At 41.5% G+C, this 5,470-nt stretch overlaps 2 protein-coding genes across 11 annotated transcripts in view; one reads left to right on the plus strand and one right to left on the minus strand.

Annotated features, from left to right (window-relative positions):
* Positions 1–5,470, plus strand: part of LOC103389085 (ephrin-A5-like) — a 1,154,841-nt gene that overhangs the window by 134,509 nt on the left and 1,014,862 nt on the right. The gene's annotated exons all lie outside the window — the stretch shown is intronic.
* Positions 1–5,470, minus strand: part of tcf4 (transcription factor 4) — a 189,288-nt gene that overhangs the window by 24,927 nt on the left and 158,891 nt on the right. The window lies entirely within an intron of this gene.

The raw sequence follows: 5,470 nt of genomic DNA on the forward strand, positions 1-5,470 counted from the left end.
TCTTTCGCTGTTCACACAGATGAACCGACCTGTGACATCTGTGTGAATGAATAAAAAAACAGATGAGACTTTACTGCAAATACCTTGGATTTCTTCCAAATCCACGGTGAGTGGATGAGTTTGACAGAAAAAAAAAAAAACAGTACAGGTAAATAAAGCAAAAAATAAATAAAATATAAAAAACAACAATGTGTCCTTTTAATCCTCTTCTTAGTGATGTGTGTGTGTGTGTGTGTGTGCAAGCACTTGACTTAAACACAACTAAATCTGTTTCACACACTTGAAGAGCTCCGAGAACAGAGTGGAAGGAAGTGACCTCGTAAGACCAGATGAGCGCCCACACACACACACACGCATGCACGCACGCACACACACACACAATCAGGCAGAGCTACTGATATCCACCCTTCCTCATCCCTCATGATAGAGAATCCCAGATGGAAAGTTTACACACTCACAAGTCAGACACTCTCCCTCTTTTCTCTCTCTCTCTCTCTCTCTCTCTCTCACTCACAAAAACACGCACGCACAGACACACACACACAAGCACTTGTAACACTGCAGAAAGCCAGAGAGAGAGAGAGAGAGAGAGAGAGAGAGAGACAGGAAGCAGCATATGTTTTGGGGTTAAAGCCTCATGTCTCACTCACACCAAACCACTACTCTGTGCACAAACACAAACACACAGGGATTCAAACACACACTCTCCAGATACGGACGTAATGCATGATTTGGAGCACATGCAGGAGAAAATCGGTTTTCATAAATGAGGACTTTACAGTGCAAGAGGAGGAGATGAATTTTTTTTTTTTTTTTCCTGTCTGAAAATTTTTCTAATATTCTCTGAAATGTTCCAGTTATCGGATTCTGCCGTTAATTTCCTGGAACAATCCAGGTGTTGTTTTATGAGATACTGACAGTGGGCATGACATTCAGGCTGGAACAGGAACTTTTAAAAGTAGAAAGAAAGAAAGAAAAAAAAAACAGTTACTGGAACAGGAACTTTTAAAAGTAAAAAGAAAGAAAGAACAGTTTGGTGTTTGGAGTTTCATCTGTGGGACAAACTTCTCCCATCAGCCCCATGCTGGAAAGCATGACCTAGATCATTGTTTCCTAAAGACTGGGTCGCGACCCTCAGGTGGGTCGCAAGAGATTTTTGAGGGGGGGTCGTCTCGCATCATGTTGCCAAGGAGTTTACGAAGAATGTCTATTGACTTGGGTCTCGAAGGTTCTAAACAAAATTACAAAATCAAAAAAAAAAAAAAAGAATTGCTGTCAATTAATTGCTCTGACTCTTTTGGTAAAAGGTAAAAAAACATAGACACACCTAGGTGGATCAATTGTTCCAAAATATTTTTTTGCTGTAAAAATTGTAAAAAAAAAAAATACCCTTACCCACAAACCCTACTATGACTTTTTCGATAAAATAGTAAAAAAAAAAAAAAAAAAAAAAAAAAAAAACACAAAAAGGCTAAAAAAAATTTTTTTTTTTTTAACGGAACATTCTCTGAAATGAGAGAGTTAATTCCAGGCTGTTTTACAGCCCAGGAGCCACACTGTGTTGTATGGTACTGTACTTGACAGACAGACAGACAGTGAATACAGAGCAGTACCAGTAGAACATACTACTACAATTAAGGCAGAAACGTGGAACAGAACCTAAACACACACACACTAGAGGACAAGCAACGAACGCAGTGACTTCAGACAGTCAGGAGATAAAATCCTGCATCACCTGCCGCACGCCAGCGGCTGCGCTGTTTCGGTGTGTGATGTTTGCTTTAGATCACAGAGTCGGTTAAACTAGAACAGATCTGAGCGTGTGCAAGATACTGATCGTTCAAATGGACCGAGGTGACTTCTCTCCTCGGCTGAGACGCAGCTGCTGCTGTCTGGAAGAAGAATCACTTACTGACTTGTTTAGTAGAAAATCACGACTGTAAACAGCGCGAGGCCGCGTGCGGGCGTGCGTGCGCAAACACAGCCACACACGCAGGCACGCGCGCAAACACGTCTGTCGTATGTTCACATCTCAACAACAGCGCTGTGTTTTTCATTAGGGTTCGTGTCGTGTTTACACTCATCTTCTCCGGCTTATGTGTGTGTGTGTATGCGGGTGTGCGTGATTATGTGTGTATATGTGCGCGTGTGAGTGTGTGTGAGAGATACGTGGAATGTTGGAGATGTCTTCCCATCAAAACAAACTTTCAATCTGTTTCTTATTGCCGGCCTATTTGCCCTATGAGACTCAAAGCAAGGGGTCCATATGGCATGCGGTGTGTGTGTGTGTGTGTGTGTACCTCAAGCCAAAATGGAGTACAAGTGTTTTTCTCGCTCTATTCCCTCAGCTGCTTTCTCCCCTGACACTGAAAATGGCTTTTTTTAATGGAAAAAATGACTCAAACCATATGAGTCTGATCACAGCAGTAATGTCGGAAACTAATTATTTGATGGAGACTGAATGTGATCTATTTGAAGAGCCGGTTGTGTTTTTCCATGTTAAAATAATGGCCTGTTTTATAGTCTGAGTCAACGTGTGGGTCAAACTACGCCAACGTCGGGTATAGTGTGAAGAAATCAAGCGAAGTCAATTCTGATACCAGTATCGTGTCGTCACCGTCGGGGGTTTTTTAGTCTTTAGCCGTTTAGTCTTAACGTCTCTTTGTAGAACTCAAACTACTACCACTCAACTTCAACTCACAATATTCAAACTGTTGACATATTTGTAAAAAAAAAAAAACTACCCCGAGAGTTACTGTGGTGGCAGCTGTAAGAGGCTAGCTTAAACATGCTAGCGCCACATTACTGCAAGGTTAAGCTGACAACAATTTGAGACAGACGTCTCACTCGTTTACTACACTCAATGAATGATTTGTCGATGTGTTAGCCGGTGACTTCCATGTTTTAAATTCACCAAACGAGTCAGTGACATTAGTTAAAAATGCAAATGCAAAGTTTGGTGAAGGCAACAAGAACAGGGATTCGGAGGTTCCTAAAGCCTTTTGACCAAAACCTGAATCCAAACTGTCTGGTTTCCCACAGGTTGAACCTTCATCCACCATCGTGCAACTCTGGGTCAATCCAGGAAACAAAGCGAACACCAGGAGTTTCTTTTAAGAAAAATGAAAAACGTATTGAAATTTAAATAAAAGCTCCTTTGTGTTCCCAGTTGGTTTGATTTTTTTTTTTTTTTTTTTTTTGCTTCCCCAGCCAAACGTTCCCTGAATTCATCTCTCCCTGTATTGACCGTCCAAGTACTTTGTATGGGTTTATTAACGTGACACAGTAAAAGTGCACAATCTCTGAATGAGGAAAAATGAGAAACGACACATGAAAGCTTCTACAGATACAGCAGTCACATGGATGACTCATTCAGTCGTAAGATTAGTTGTGACAGCAGCTGGTGGGTTCAAACCCCCGGAGCCGGTCCCTGGTTTCAAATGATAATTTTATACCGTGCATGGCCGACAATAGTACAGTAATGATCCTCATTAACCAGGCATTTGTATCGTACTGAAAGGTGGTGAACCAAAGACACATGTATTAGTTATGAGTCACGGCTGGTATTAGTTCTTGATCACAGTAGTTCTTACTTTCAGAGTTGGCTGGTACAATATTTCCTGTCAGGATTCACTCACACTGGGGTGGTGTACGTGTCGGTGACAACAGCAAAAAGAGAGAGAGGGGAACGGTTGCCCACATGTCAACCTATTTTCCCCTCTTCCTCCTTTTCCATCTCTGCAAACCTGCATACGTGTTACTTTTCCGGAAAGGAAGCGTCTGCTAACGAGACAGCTCAGTGACAGTTGTAGGAATGTGATCAATTAAGGCAGCACTCTGCAGATGGATTTCTGCTCTACTAGTCCGTTCTTCTCTCCTTCTCTGATCTGCTCCTCTCTCCCCTTTACACTAATTTAACCACTCCTTGGTCTTTTAAGGGAAAGAAACCCAGCAGTAGAGAAAGTCCAAGTTGAATTTGGCAAATAAAGTAGAAATGCAGCAGGTTAGTCAAAGTACCTGAGCTTTAAAAAAAAAAGGTATGACAGTAAATAACTAAAACCGTTCAGTCATTATCTCACTTTTGACAAATGTGGTAGAACGTTCCCTTTTTAACTCATGCCTGTCGATCTGTTTCGACATGACATGAGCGCACATTTAGACACACACGTAAATCGAGTTGTCTATTTTGGTTCCTGAAAAGTAAGCTCTTTTCCTTGCGGTATGAGTGACACCGGTTTTTGTAATAGAGCTGGAGGAATGTTATGAATAGAATGAGATGGTGACATTTAATTTAGTAATGAAGACACAAACGTATGCGCACACACACTGCGATTAAACGCTATTGGAACATTGCGGAAAAAGGACTCAGTTTACAGTTTAGTAATAATGTATGAGTGAAATAAATAAACACTTGCAGGAAGTGACCTGATAAAAGTAGAAAACAAAGATGTACTCACTTTTTATTCACTTAAGTGCAGCTCCAACAACGGACAATATGTGTCAGGTTCAAAGGATGGACTCAAATGGACTCTCTAATTAACAACACTGGACCAGAACCACCGAGGTACAAAGATACTAGGCCAACTGAAGGACGGAAAAACAGGCTGTGGTCGAAAACACGTCGAGAGTCATCAGATTCACTGAAAACTAAAGAGAAGAAGTGGCAGACCTGGGAGGAGTTAACAGTCAACAGGTGAGAAGATGAAGTCATTACTGTGGAGGGAAACACAGGAGACAGACAGGTGGAAGAAGGGGGCGGGGACAAGTGAGCCAATGGGTGGAGAACCTGGGAGAAGGACTGAAGATCAGACACTGGACGAACAGAAACAATGTGTGAAGCTGATTGAAACGAGTACAAGTACAGAGGTCAAAGGTTAAGGGGATTAAGAATTAAACTGCAGGTATGTTATATAGTATAACACAATTTTTCTTCTTGGCTATTATCATTTCTAAATCTAGAGGAGTTTCATTTACAAAAAACCTGTCTCAAAGATAAGAAATATTTTTATATAGATAAAAAAGTTTGCATATAGTTAAAATACATAAATCAAACAAAAAAAAGCATGAGTGCATTTTGCAACATCACTGCAGCCTGACGCTGAAGAGACAGCAAACAAATGCAGATGTTTTCATTTAAAACCCAGGGGATCACTGCAGGGTTTGCTGAGCATAAAAATAATGACAGTCATAAGCTGCTACAGTCAGTGGAAAGGAAACCAAGCGAACACAATAGGAGAGCTGAACCAGGACTGTCCTCCTCTGTTATCACCACAACACAACGTGTCCAGGAACCTTTTATGGAAGAGTTGTGTTTTTCTCCTCAGCAGTGACCGTAGTGATCTATATGAGGTCTTAACAAGCTCATCCTGCAGGTGAGTTAGTCACGCAGTGCTTTATTAATCCAAGCTTGAATTGGTGAGCACTTATTTGATTGGGGGGGGGGGGGGGGGGGGGGGGGGGGGGGGAAAAA

This window comes from Cynoglossus semilaevis, chromosome 14 (assembly GCF_000523025.1).
Source record: "Cynoglossus semilaevis isolate Cse_v1.0 chromosome 14, Cse_v1.0, whole genome shotgun sequence".
Taxonomy (NCBI): domain Eukaryota; kingdom Metazoa; phylum Chordata; class Actinopteri; order Pleuronectiformes; family Cynoglossidae; genus Cynoglossus; species Cynoglossus semilaevis.